Consider the following 16,194-nt stretch of genomic DNA (forward strand, 5'->3'; position numbering starts at 1 on the left):
GGATTCAGTATAATGTGTCTGAGTGGGTTATTCATGCTTCACTGCGGCATGGTATCTCAGTGGGCTAGCACTATAAAACCAGCTTCTGTCTGGGCTAGTACAAGCAGCCGCACATACACATACACACGCATGCACGTCGTCATATGAGCGAAATATTCTCAAGCACGACGTTAAACCCAATTTCACCTCACCTCACCTTTTGGTAGAAATTTCAATCAAATTAATCATTTGTGATTTAAAACGAATGTGAAAGATGTGGTCATTTTTTTCAGTGTAAATATGCGTGTTATACCTTATGTTATACCAAGTGTATTATCAAGGAAAAGTATACAAAAATGTATCTGAGAAGACACAGTTCCATGTGAAATAATGGACGTCCACAGAAAATGTTCATCAAATAAGGGTAAGGTAATTGGGTGAGCCAATGTGACGTGCCTCTGCATGTACGGCGGGTTCATTGAGATAATTGGGTAGTATCTGGAATAACACATATTGTATATGACACAAACTCTAACTAACATACATACATACATACATACACATACATACATACATACATACATACATACATACATACATACATACATACATACATACATACATACATACATACATACACACATACACACATACACACATACATACACAAGTGATTTTTGCAGGTTATAGGCAATAAATATACAAACGATTTGTCAACACGTCTCCCACTATTGTCGCTTACTGTACCGTCATACGCATGATGATGACATAGATACTACCGTTATGCGTCGTGTATCTCGTGATCTCGTGCAGATAACGTTTTGACAAGAAGAAATATCTGTCTAATATCTATATTCGACCATAATGAGATTTCTTTTTGACGTGAAAATTATAAAGCAAGGAGACCAACTGAAAACGGATATTTATTACAAGCCGACGGACACGCTCAATACCTGCAATTCAATTCGTGTCCCCCGCGGCACGCAAAAATAAGTATTCCATATGCAGTGGAAAGAAGAGTGTGTGTTATTGTTTCGGATGTAGACACAAGTAAGATTAGAAGAATTGAAGACATATCTTCAACTACAAGGATATCCACGTGGGGTAGTTGAACATGCTGTTCATAAAGCAGTAAAAGTCCCAAGAGAGACACTTATGAAAACAAAAGAAACAAATACAGAGATGGACATTCTTCCATTTGTTTGTACCTACAATCCTAATAACTGTACAATTATGCCCATTATGAAAGCAAATCTTCCAATTTTGTATAAAAGTGAATCTCTGAAAAAAGGTTTATCTAAGAGTAAATTTATACGTAGCACTAGGCAGCCTAAAAATCTAAAACAAATCCTTTGTCCATCTGCATATTCACAAGATACAAACACTGTCAGTGGAACAAAATGTCACACACTCGCTGTGGAACTTGTTCAAACAAAACTGAAGACTGCAAATTTACATTTTGTGAAGACAAACCATTTACTATCAAGACCAACATGATATGCCGCAGCAAAAATGTTATATATGTTTTAACATGTGCGGGATGTGGTGAACATTATACTGGAGAAACTAGAATGCAACTAAAGGACCGAGTGACTGTACACAGACAGCAAGATCCTAATGTGCGATGTATGAATGTAAGCAAACACATTGATGAATACGGGAATGGCTAGTTAACTATCTTTCTGTTTTATCAATTGTTTAACAATGATAAACAAATACGGATGGAAAGAGAACAAATGTTTATAAGGTTATTTCAACCTAAGCTTAATTCAAAGGTATAATTTTGTAACCTTCACAATGTAGTTCAGTATGTTTTTGTGCACTGTAACCATAATGCATATACGTCCACCACTATTGTTCCATGTGTGTTTAGTGTTATGAAAGTATCGGACAGTCCTTACCTTCTTCGCAGTAGTACATTCACATAATCTGTCGTATACATCTGCCACCATGAATATCAAAAACTGTAGCACACAATATACTAACACAAAGTGAAACTGTTGCCAACATATATTACCAGTAGCCCAAACTGTTGCCAACATATATTACCAGTAGCCCAAACTGTTGCCAACATATATTACCAGTAACCCAAACTGTTGCCAACATATATTACCAGTAACCCAAACTGTTGCCAACATATATTACCAGTAACCCAAACTGTTGCCAACATATATTACCAGTAACCCAAACTGTTACCAACATGTATTACCAGTAACCCAAACTGTTGCCAACATATATTACCAGTAACCCAAACAGTTCTATAAATCTGCGACCAATATAATAACACAAATTTTAGAATACATTCAGTACAAATATACCAATACAGCCTGTTGCATACATATAGCGTAAGTATGATAATAACACAAACTATTGTATACATCTTGACAATATAATAACATAAAACGTTGTATATATTTGGTACCAACATAATAACATAAAATGTTACATCTTTGACAATAAAATAGCACAAACCGTTCTTCAAATATTGTGACACATTCTACCAAAGCCGTCCATACCCATACAACGCAAACTATTCATGCATTTGCAACTGAAATGAATACAATAACACAACCTAACCTGATGCCAAGATGCACATATGGTACACATACAATAACACAACCTAACCTGATGCCAATATGTACATATGGTACCAATACAATAACACAACCTAACCTGATGCCAATATGTACATATGGTACCAATACAATAACACAACCTAACCTGATGCCAATATGTGCATATGGTACCAATACAATAACACAACCTAACCTGATGCCAATATGTGCATAAGGTACCAATACAATAACACAACCTAACCTGATGCCAATATGTACATATGGTACCAATACAATAACACAATCTAACCTGATGCCACTATGTACATATGGTACCAATACAATAACACAACCTAACCTGATGCTAATATGTACATATGGTACCAATACAATAACACAACCTAACCTGATGCCAATATGTACATATGGTACCAATACAAAAACACAACCTAACCTGATGCCAATATGTACATATGGTACCAAAACAATAACACAACCTAACCTGATGCCAATATGTACATATGGTACCAATACAATAACACAACCTAACCTGATGCAAATATGCACATATGGTACCAATACAATAACACAACCTAACCTGATGCCAATATGTACATATGGTACCAATACAATAACACAACCTAACCTGATGCCAATATGCACATATGGTACCAATACAATAACACAACCTAACCTGATGCCAAGATGCACATATGGTACACATACAATAACACAACCTAACCTGATGCCAGTATGCACATATGGTACACATACAATAACACAACCTAACCTGATGCCAATATGTACATATGGTACCAATACAATAACACAACCTAACCTGATGCCAATATGTACATATGGTACCAATACAATAACACAACCTAACCTGATGCCAATATGTACATATGGTACCAATACAATAACACAACCTAACCTGATGCCAATATGTACATATGGTACCAATACAATAACACAACCTAACCTGGTGCCAATATGTACATATGGTACCAATACAATAACGCAACCTAACCTGATGCCAATATGTACATATGGTACCAATACAATAACACAATCTGCTGTATATTGTCCACTATAACAGCTCCAACTGTTGGAGACATATGCTAGTTATACTAGTATTCAGATTGTGGTGTATTTCATTACAAGGAATAAAGACACTTTTTAGCTTCAACACATGCACAGATGTCTAACACATGTACGCCAGCGATTACATCGAATCTGCTGGGGCAAAACGTCCAAAATACCTTAAGTCAATTCACCACTAATCACTAAAACAACGTCCAAACGACATGTGAAACAAAACGTTGTACAAATTTAACCTGTAAAAGTAGCGCGACTGAGACGTCATGCGATAAGAATACACAATTATTACCTCTGAGGAGTATAATCTTACACTTTAGGGTCATTTCATTTACACACCCAGTGTTTACACGAGTAGTTGTTGAGCGACACCTTTGATAAAGACTTGCCACCCTCTCCATAACATGTTGGTGGTCGCTGGTGTTTTTTGCAATATCAACTTGAGGAATTTCTTCCCCACCCAGATTCTGATGGTGTATGAAGTGTACATTGATTGAAATATCAGGAGGAGAAAAAAGGGAGTGAAAAAATGCAAACATGTGTTATGCGTGAAAATATGTCCGTTCGTAGTGAGGCAGAAAATAGATCAAGGTGATCCGGTACTTTAGCACTATCTTCCTTTGGTTTAAATCCTTTGTCAATCGAACGTTGTAAATCTACTGGACATTGAGCTTCAAACTTTGCATGATTTCGATCAAATATATCTGAATAAATATATTACATCGAATTCAAATTAGAAATTAAACAGTGCCAGTGCCAGTGCTAGTTGTTTTGGTGAATCGTGACTGACGTCATGTAATGCCGCTTTGAACAGAAAATCAACCCTTCAGGATTTGCTAATATTGATTCGTTTTTTTTGTTTACTTCTTCGCCAACGCCACACTCAGCAATCGTCCAGCTATATGACGGTGATCTGTAAATAGTTGAGTCTGGACCAAACAATCCAATGGCTACCATCATGAGCATCGATCTACGCAATACTGGGATACGATGACATGCTTCAACCAATTAACCGAGTCTGACCTCCCGATCCCGTTAGGCTTGCTGAAGGACCATTCTAAACCGGACATTCAAGGGTTGAGTGTTGGTTGAATGCCAGCTTCATCCAGTTGGGTAGGGTGTAAAGGTTGCTAAATAACCGTGGATATGTTTGGCTGTTGGTAACGAAGATTTGCGTTTAATATGTTTGGGTACAAACTGTTCGAGAAATGTTTTGCCAGGAAATGTTTTCACTTAACCACCAGTAAATACTGAAAGGCAAGACGTTTCGAATCTGACGGTTAATACAATTACTGAGTGAATGAGATGTTACCGCTTTCAATATCACGCAAGTAACACGCCCAGAAATGGGCCACACACATTGTACCCATATGGGAGTGAGTGAGTGAGTTTAGTTTTACGCCGCTTTTAGCAATATTCCAGCCATATCACTGTGGGCGACACTAGAAATTGGCTTTACACCTTGTACCCATGTGAGGAATCGAACCCGGGTCTTCGGCGTGACGAGCGAACGCTTTAAGTACTAGGCTACCCCACCTCCCCGTACCCATGTGGGAAGTCTTCCCGAAGCTGTGTAGAGCTAACGGTTTAACCCCACCACTCCCTCCCCCTCAGTAAACGTTACTAAAACGCCCCGTGTGTTTCACAACCTTTGAAGACGAATTCCACGGTGTGTTGATTTGTAACAGGGACTATGAAGGTATATAAACACGTTAGAAAGTCCAATTCTCTGGAGCTTTTCTATTTTCCAAGTTAAGAAATTATGAGAACGAGTTATGATCTTAAAATGTCTTAAACTTTATATATCTTATTTTAATAAAAGGGATATAACCATTTCCATAATCATAATATGTCTGTCCATTGTACGATTCCGACTTCTAGTTATCAGAGGCATGTGTTTTTGGAATCACTATAAACTGGAACTTTGTATACGTTGCCTAAGATACAATAATAAACTTTCATTTCATGTAGAGCCTGCCTATTGTCCACGCGATGGCCTGTGTGTTATAGACTGTTATAGAACATTCAATCGGTAATCTCATATCGGTTAGAAGCAGTCTAATTATGGCTCTGGTTATGGTGTGACTAATTCATTCTGAACAGATTAACTATCTTAATATGCACCAGTTAACTCTTGGTGCGCCAATTATCTCGTGGTGTTATGTCAAATCAGTATTGACGTTATGTACATTATTCAATCATTAGTCAGTTTGTTGCCGATGGTTGTAATCTCTGTGACATGATTGTGCTCAACATGTTCATAATACAGGAAATTAGACTGAATAATTATATGTATATCTGAACAACAAACAACACAAACAGGTTTAACTGCCTGAAGATATACTAACTAATATGTATAGCGGAGATTTTCACATATCTGTCTCGTGCGTGAGTGGGCAGGCGAGTATAAAGATTTATTATGGAAGCAAATAATTATATACACTCCTAAACCCAAGCTAAACAAACCGGGAACCAATAATTGAGACAGCTAACACTGGCGAACCATTGTGGTATGCCAACGATGCAGGGTGTTTAGGGACTTTTCCTTTTAGAAAGATTACAATTAGAATGAATGACACAGGCAAAGCTGATGTCTTTATACTGTCACATCGCAGCATTCACCAAGAGTTGTAGTTTGAACGGAGTGTCCATTGAAAAGAGTCACAAGAGATGACACATGTGAGTGGGAATTTTCTCCATTTAAAAGAGTACGAAGGGACCACACTTGTGTTTGGGAATTTTCTCCATTGAAATGAGTTCGAAGTGATAACATGTGTTTGGGAATTTCTTCATTGAAATGAGTACGAAAGAGATGACACATGTGTTTGACAATTTTCTCCACTGTAAAGAGTACCATCAGATGAAACAGGTTTACCAAATGGAAGTTCTACCTGACTATAATATATATATATAGGGTGCGATGCAGACCGCCGCGTTTGTTCGTCACGGCGATGAGCTGTGTGTGAAGCTCATCCCCTTTGTTTGATACCGTGGTATTGCTGGCATTTTGCTCAAAGCGGCATATAACAATACTCACTCCCTGATATATTTTAGGGTTTTCCTCGAAATTCCAAACTGTCCATGGTGTTACTCAAGGCAAAACACACTACTTTGATTCAAACTCCAGATTAATTACATGCCCATCCGACCATTGACAAATATCGTGTAGGGCTATCTCCGGGAGGCCGTACGACGTCAAAGGCTTCTCATTGGCATACTTAAGTGAAATTCTCCAGGCTAATAGCATATAAATTATACCAACTCTATTTCCAAAAATAGAAAACAATGCTGTAAAATGGTTTCAATTGGAATAATCATTCGTTTAAAAGTTCAAATTGCTTCCTAAATCATTGTAATCGTAACCCCTCAACATAATGCTGAAATAGGCTTGATTAAAACAAAATCTTATTCTATGCCTTTGAGTTTTTTAGAAGACACAAATAGAAAAAATAGGGAAAATGACTTTGAAGGTTAAAACAACTATCACATGAGGATGTATTTATGCTGCAAAAAGCGGTTATTGGAATAGATAAGGCGTGTGTTCTATTTGTTTTAAAATAACTCTTTTTGTCTATCTTAGTTAATTCCTTCGCTTTTTAGAATAAAACAATCGGTCTGTACATTATGTCAATCCTCCACGTCACATGTTAATGAGATTCTCGCCAATTATGTAGCTTCAGCGGCCATTGAAGATCATAATACTTGACTACTGTCCAAACGTGAATTATTTCCACGGGCAGTGTTCCTATTAGCAGCAGGGTATTAGCCTGTCGGTGCTACAAAATGACAATATGCGCCTCTCAATGCCATTGATACTCTTTCCTGACAAAAACGTCTGCCTAAATGACCCTTCAGCAACCCAACGAGATCCAGCTGTTCATAAATATTGTCATTGAGGCTCGTGCTAGTATTTACTACTGTTGTTTCTTTTATCAGTAATTACTAGCATAGTATTAAATAACAAATACCAAAAACGTTATATATAAACAATATAATGAATTATGAAATTGAATAACATGATTGAGTAAGATTATTTAACATCCAATCTACAACCAAAGTTGGTGAAACATTACTTTGAAAACAGACTGTTTCATATGCAAACAAAATATGTTTTCATTTCAACCATTGCAATTAATTCTCGGTACTTTCCTGTAAGTTTTATTAAGAATTCACATAAGATAATATATAGATTTATTTTCACGGACTTCGTGATTTTGCCAACATATAACTTACTACTTTACCTGTAAATGTATTTAAACGACAAGGTTTTGACAAAATCAACTAGTAAAATAGCTAAATTATGCATTACAGTGTTCAAATTTCGTGGCATTTCGCCAACGTTGTGAAAATTGATACAAATCATTTCAGCGGTATTAGAATATCATGGTTTGTAAATGGCTCTGAAAGGAAAGCAACATCGATCGTTAATTAATAATAAGATAATGATATGTGAAATAAGAAATCAGATCGCCATTAGATACACAATACTGGACAATTAGCATTAGAGGGTGCCAATTGGGAGAAATGAGAGAATGAATAAGAAGTGGCGATTCGTTCAAATTACCATTAGCGTAACACTGAAAAAACACAATTTACAAAGCAAAAAAATTAAAATTACCTTAATAATACCATGGAAGTGTGGCATTTTGAAAGAATCAGCGGAAAGTTCTGATTCGTTTAAATGTTCTTGTGTCTAAGTTAAGATAAAAAAAGAGATGTTCGATTTTTTTCGTTTTTTTTACGCGATGGTTTTACAGATATTAGTCACAGTGCATAGGAAGAAAAGTACAGTGCCTATTTCCCTACAATAAAAAAACTTGCCCCTAATGACTGGTTGTTATGTGTCGGGGTTGTTGCTCCATCCCGAACCACCGATCATTAAGGAAGAAACACGACATCGAAACAGTCTGTTAATGACGAGGCAAAGGTTCTGTGCTCATAATTGACGACTGCTGTTAAGCCGTTCCTGGGTCGAGCACGTTTCCGACAACGTTCAAAGAGACGCGCGGGCCCAATTAAAACTATTAGACCCCGGTGAAAAATAAAATTTTATCGTGTATCTTCCGTGCCGATGGGTCTTTCTAATTGAAATCTTCCCTCCAGGAAAGTGGGAGCATCCCGCTAATATAAAAACTCTTAATTACCTCAGAGGGTCTCCGGTTGTCGCTTTCTTGCTTACCCCTCTGGTTGGAGAAGAAACAGGAACGGTTTGCCATGTATTTGTTTTACACGAAAATATGCTTGAGATGTTACGAAGCATCTGAGGATCTTACTTTCGTTGTGTGGGATTTACACCTCCGCCAAATTAACGCTGATTTGTCTACGTTATTGGAGACCCCATGCAATGCTGTTAGTTTGGACACGGCTGGAAATGTTGTGAAAAATTAACGAGGTGTGAAGAATTAACGAGATTGGTGAGACGAAAGGTAGCAGTTAGTGAATTAGTCGACAACTGTTCGTACGGTTGATTCCGTGGGGAACAAAATAAAGTTTGTTCAAGACCAGCGCCCTGCCGTACACCTCGCGGGGAAACGTCACGCACAAAGCGCCACCGTCCCCAACTCCGTCTCTCAACTGCTTTCAAACCCGCTATGTCGGAAAATCGTAGCCTGTGGGTATCACGTGGGGGTCCAATTGCTCCCAAGTTGGGGTCACAAGGCAGAAGAGCGGGTCAACAGGCTTTCAAAAGTCTAAAGTTTGTCAAACAAAAGATGAACGATTTAAACCCCTTCCGTACTTTTCTCCTGTGCGCAATTTACTCCCGGGTGAAGTTTGGATGTATTTCCCTGAGGCTAATACTGGTTGTTAGAGACATGAATAAGCTATTATTTGCATGAGCTTAATGATACACCGGACAAGTCGCTAAATGTTTAGGAACAACGGCTCTAGACGGTTGTTGTATTGTTCCCTATGCTCTCGTCGTTTTTAAAACCTCTTGTAAAAACACATTTTAAGTGAGAAATAATTTTCTATTGTTATCCACAAAGAAGTTCCACAATGCTGTGCCTACATCTACAGACGCCACTTACCGAGGCATAGCTCCCTTATCTTACTGACATCTCATATCAGTTACTCCGTGTAAATACGCATGGATGTTAAGCATCTTATTAGTTGGGATCACAATGAAAACATTAATACACATTTGCTACCAGAGTGACAAACACTGAAACACACATCGACACAGTCACTTCGGGGACAGAGTGAGGCACACACTGACAGTTCAGGATTGACTTCGAGACACAAACACTGAAACACACATCGACACAGTCACTTCGGGGACAGAGTGAGACACACACTGACAGTCCAAAATTGACTTCGAGACACAAACACTGAAACACACATCGACACAGTCACTTCGGGGACAGAGTGAGACACACACTGACAGTCCAAAATTGACTTCGAGACACAAACACTGAAACACACATCGACACAGTCACTTTGGGGACAGAGTGAGACACACACTGACAGTTCAAGATTGACTTTGAGACACCCACACTGAGACACACTTTGAGAAGCAGTGTGATATATGTTGATAAACAAGGACACATTTCGAGACACAGAGGGACACACTGCAAGACACATCAAAGTACACATCTACAGACACACTGTCAAACTTTGAAATATTGGTTGGCTGGTTGTTTGACGTCGAACTCAACAATATTCCAGCTATATGGCGGCGGTTTGTAAAATAATCGTGTCTGGACCAGACAATCCAGTGATGAACAGCATAAGCATCGATCTACGTAATTGGGATACGATGACGCGTGTCAACAAAGTCAGCGAGCCTGACCACCCGATCCCGTAAGTCGTATCTTACGACAAGCATGGGTTGCTGAAATATAAAGGTACACAGTGAGACTCATGTTTGCAAGTAATAGTGATAGTTTTATAACTAAAAACATTTGTTAGGGTGTATTTGAGGTGTGTGAAAAATATGACATATCGCCGATCTGCCATTGAAATACTGCAGGGCGTTGTTTGAGTGTTTTAAGTTATTGTTCTAAAACATCTTTCACATACACCTTTAATTTTATGAGGAGAATATACCATCAGGTGAAAGGTGTTTGCAAGTAATAGTGATAGTTTTATAATTTAAAAAAATTGTTAGGGTGTATTTGAGGTGTGTGAAAAATATGACATATCGCCGATCTCTTCTGATCCGCCATTGATGCTTGTGATGCTTGAGTGTTATAGTTCTAAAACCTCTTTCTTTTTTGTTGATCTTAGTATTTTACAAAACTGGAAAGGTGTTTACAACGCTTTGGGATAATTCTAAACTTTCTTTTTTTGAGGGGTGTGGGACAGTGTCAGTTAACATTCTGTCAATGTCCAGGCCATTCCACACATGCAATACGATATCTGAATTAATTACTAATGTAAAAAATGTCTCAAAGTAGATTTTTAAAAAAAAGGACAGCTGATGTTAACACGTGTGTCCTAGCGATAGTTTTGCGTTCTTTAACATGTTTGGGAAGGGATGGCCGTGGTGTATCATTTATTCTTTCATTCATTCACATATGTATCTCTTTCTTTTGTTCTTTTTCTTTATTTATTTCATTCATTCACATATAATTCTTGCTCTTCATTCATTCATTCATTCATTCATTGTAAAATACCGACTGATACAATAAACTGGCTGAAGTACTGTTAAACGCAGCCGAAGTTGCGCTGGGAACTAACCAAGTCACTGTGTGCGTTGGAGCATGACGAGGCACACTTTAATTAGTAAAATGGTAAAGAAAGCAAGCGAGTGATCTATCCCTGTTGTAGATTATCCTTGCTTTTAGTAACATTTCCTATGTTACCCGCTGGAAATGCCGAACTGTGGAAATTCGTTTGGTACTTGGTGTTAGTAGTATTTGGGATGTGGCCTAACTCCGGTACTCCTTATAATGATCCAATATCCGTGCTTCAAACAGTTCAAAATTAAAATTGATGTGTTCGGTAAGATAAATACGTTGTTCACTGGCCCCTCGGGGCCCATGGGTTGATGTACCCTCCGTTTGTTTACGTTCCCTTCGGGCTCAGGGAACATAAACAAACATAGAGGGTATATCAACCCATGTCCCCCTCGTGACCAGTGAACAACTTATAATATACAACGGGACATTTATCAAGACACATTGCCACAGATTTGTATCATGTACGGCAAACATACATTCAGCAGGACACATCCTGACAGAACGTGCGACACACAAACACCTCGAGACAGCCATCGAAACACGCAGTTGGCAGGCATGTAATAAACATCAGACATGCAGCGTGACACAGTTTGAGACCCATGTAGGGACAAACGCACAAACACACATCGAAACGTATGACACCGCCAGCAACAATGTGATAACACCAGGTGTTTGTCAAAAGGATTAGGCTTGTCGTGACCAACCATCAGCATCCGTCCAGAGGAAAGGTCGATGTCTCCGTGTAGCAGGTCTGAGCAAATCAGTAACGTACATAATCCTCAAATTACCGCACGTCACACAGCTGACACCTTGTCCAGCAACCTTCATGGTGGTCAGTATGCCATAATCTCCCGTCCAGCCATGAGTATGAATCCACTATATTTCACGTGCACGGTGATCAGACCATAGGGGTCAGTTGATAGTTACGACTAACATTGCCCTTTACACCAAGTATAATTACAATCAACAACAAATCCCGTAATCATCAGAAACGTAAGGTGACAAGACAGATGGTATTAATACTATTAGATTTTCCGAAATCCAGATAAATTTATATTTCAGAATACCTGTTCAGTACAGTCGAAACAGAAATTACTCATGCTGAAAAATATAAAAATGCGACAAAACTTTTCCCATAATCTTAAGACATCTCCACTGTACGAGTCCAACTACAGCCAAACAATGTGTCGGGGAATCACTGGGAAATAGTGACGATACCTGGCGATAGACCACTTACTGTCAAATAGTGACGATACCTGGCGAAAGACCACTTACATTGCTTAACAGTCCACATATCCCCTCCCAAGTGTTTTCCACGTACATTTTCACTCGCAATTACAGAAGACAAAGCACCGCGATTCCACAACCAACACGCACTGTGCCAGATGACCCCAGACCTTTCCCCAGCTTGCAGGCAGTTTGTTCCAACACCATATCGTTCTTCAGGAGTAAGGTACTAAAGCAAGCTGACAATCTGCTGGTGTGCCCATGAGGCAACATCGCTACAGTTAGCTGCTAATAAACTAACAATGTGCATTGCAGGATCAGCAACCTGGCACGAACTTTCGCACTTCAGGCTCTTAGATGATATTATTAAGAAATTGGCAAGATTGTGTGTTGATAAGTGATGATGGCTGTATCACTACAGGGATCGTTGTAACACTTCCTGTTGTGAAAATAGAGATACTATATCCATTCCATCAGTTAAAATCGCAAATATGATTATTATATTAATACCAAATGAATGTGTTATTCAGTTTTAAAGTTTAGTACCAGTATGGTAAATCTCAAAGCAACGTAAGGTCACTGTGCTTGTTTCTGCAAACCGAATAGTCTTTGTATGAATGGCATTTGTATGAAGAATTGGTCTTCAGCAGCAGATGTGTGCAAGAGGCGATTTACGGGACTGAGTGATCAGGCTCGTTGACTTGGTGTTTAAATGTCATGGTATCCCAACTGCGACGGTCAGTGTTCATGATTTCAGTCACCGGGTTGTCTGGTGCAAACTCGATTAATTTACACTCCACTGTCATATGGCGCGAAATTGTCATAAGCGCGGCGTTCAACAACAAACTAACGAAAATTGTGTAAAATAGTTTATTTCTCATCAGTGACATGCAGAACTGTACCTTTTATTTTCAAGTCACAGTATGGTATCTGAAAACAGGAATAGATTATCTATAGTATTGTTTTCTTACCTAAGTTCACTGAGAACAGTAGTCATTACACAAATTGAAACTATAGTTCTTACTTAAGGTGCTCTTTTCACGGGAATGAAATACCGATAATATATTTCCAGATATAAACAAAATAATTATTAAGAAAATAATGCACATCTATTCTCACTACTGACGTTTGCTTCTGAAATAGAGGTAATTTTTCTTTTATGTTGTATTACAAGTGCTAACTGTTACTTTATTCAATGACGTCATAAGTGGATAAGTTTATGACGTCATCGGGTGTCAGTGTCAAGATGCCGTATATTTGTTGGATAAATCTGCCCCATTTGTATTTATTGTTTTAAAATAAAAGATGAAGTGCAACATATTTATGAATACAAATCCCTACACTTGTGTTCATTCTTGTAAGATACTGTTTCATGTAATATTGCTTCTATGTTTGGTGTTTAGTTGCCCGTCCCATCAAAGATGATTGTATTCAGTTTGATTGATCACATATCGCCGTGTGATTTCAACTGAACACTTGACGAGCCTTTGCATTTGTTTGTGACCTTGACACAGGTTGGAAAGGATACGCTCGAATTTTCTAGAACACTATTACTATTAAGGATCCATAAACAATGTGGGAGTCGCACATCGGACCCTGCTTTTGGCAGACACATCTTACAATTATAGAAAGAGTTTTCTTGCTCTTATTTTAAATGTCCTTAGTGCTTGGTATATATATTGTTTATGTTTTTGTATTTATTATTTAGTTTGCACAAAACAAATACATAAAAGCAAGACGGTTTTGATCTTATTTTTATGAATGTATTGATTGTTCGGGTATTTGATTGATGTTGCAAGCTGAACCTTCTTGCAGACTTTGAAGAGAACCAGCATTGCTCTTTACATCTAATACAAACGCGGAACATATGATACTGAACAGGTGAATGAAAACAGGATTTTTAAGGAGTGTTTTTTACAGAAAGTTCATGGTTTGGAAAAAGAAAACAGTATACATTCTATTTGACTTGACACATTTAATCCTTCGTCAGTCTAACATGTAAATGAATGCGCGTATTTATACGTGTATCTCATCCACGCGGAAACCAATTGAACCCATTTTACAGTTTATCACAAAGTTGAATATAAGAAATATAATACTATACTTTTTGTTGAAAAAAGTCAGAGAGTGCGCGAAGAAGCTGGTCGGCATTTTACCCCATGTGGTTCAAACACGAAGCCAAGATCTGACATGTAATTAAACAAGCTCGCCTTCTAATTATGAAAACTTGTAAGCTGGAGATATGAAAATAATGGAGCGAGGTTGGGTTCATTCAAATGACGATCGGAGAACTTGTCAACTCTAAGTGGCTCAATTTTCTCTCGTGATTGGCGTATGAGACTATATACAACGGGGAATGATTGACATCTTCCGAACGCACGAACCGAGCACGAGAATTTCCCATCGTGCTTTACATGATGCTCACGATCCAAGCGGGTGGGAGGTGAGAATCGCAAGTCTAATTGGACCTAACGGAGGTCGCGATATAAGACCCTGGCTAAAACACGAGATTCGTATTTCGTTACCCAAACCTCACCAGTGTCAAATTGGCCCGGGCTGTGATAGGCAATTCCGAGGCGAGCATTTGTTTTCCACATGTAGTGCTGTTTGTTTCCATATAACTTTGTAATTAAATCAATTATGTTATTTACTGTGGTTGATAACAAATATCACTAATCTTTAACGTTGGTGTGTTTGTTTGTGTACATTGGGAAGGGATTAAGGAAAGAACTATTTCACATCAGCCCTTTCAAAACGAAATGTTCTCATATGATGGATATATTGTCTATGCTAGCATTCGTATATTGATGGAACCAAACTATGGCAATTTTATCGCAAAACAAAATTAAATGGTAAAATATGTATCGTAAACGTATTATGATAATTGCATAATAAGAAAACAGTAATAGTTAATATACTTTAAAATCAAATTAATGTAAATGTATAAAATATTCACTAAAGTATATTTGGCTATTGCGAGGTTGAATTGCATGTCTATCAATAACATGTCAATCAGCTATCATTTTCTCCAATTATAATTTATCATATTTTACACTGTGTTTGCTTCACCTAAGTCATATTTCAATTGCACTGAAAATTAGTCGACAAAATTAACTTAAAAACACACATAAAAAGTTACAACTTTTTTAAATATAGTAATTGGGGGTTTACTTGGAAACTTAAATATACAACTCCGATAACAGTAAACGATGCCAAAATCCCGTGATTGAAAAGTTTAAAACAACTATCATTTTATTATGTCAGTTGTTTGAAAAAACCTCCCAATTATCCTACATACAAGGTACCGTAATCTTTCCATCCTGCTTGCAGAAACGCCCAAACGTCCGACCCACACAAAAAAACGCCATCTAATTTGTTCTCGTTCCATCTGAACGTTTCTCTGTACATTAAACCTTCTCTCGGTCCCCGTCTCGCAGGTGTAACGCCAGATGTTCACAGCAACTGAACCCTTTACGATTGTCATAGAGTCAAAAAATCAGTTTACGAAGATATCAAAATATTTTTGTTTACTTGATTGGATTTAGCAATGTTTTTCGAGAACTCTGCTATCGTATCTGCTTACATTAGCAGAAAGTAGCCCGCTCTTCGAACCACACTCGGCTTAAATAAATATACTTTTTCCGGTAAAGAAG

General features: G+C 38.0%; 1 long non-coding RNA gene across 1 annotated transcript; it reads left to right on the forward strand.

The window, feature by feature from the left end:
- The first annotated feature begins 410 nt into the window (after positions 1 to 410).
- LOC124287407 lies at positions 411 to 11,553 on the forward strand. Its single transcript, XR_006901261.1, has 3 exons — positions 411 to 426; positions 4,520 to 4,524; positions 11,420 to 11,553. It is a non-coding gene; the product is annotated as an uncharacterized LOC124287407 (long non-coding RNA).
- Positions 11,554 to 16,194: the final 4,641 nt, after the last annotated feature.

Source organism: Haliotis rubra, unplaced genomic scaffold, assembly GCF_003918875.1.
Source record: "Haliotis rubra isolate DU_JTF1 unplaced genomic scaffold, ASM391887v1 Scf40, whole genome shotgun sequence".
NCBI classification, from domain to species: Eukaryota; Metazoa; Mollusca; class Gastropoda; order Lepetellida; family Haliotidae; genus Haliotis; species Haliotis rubra.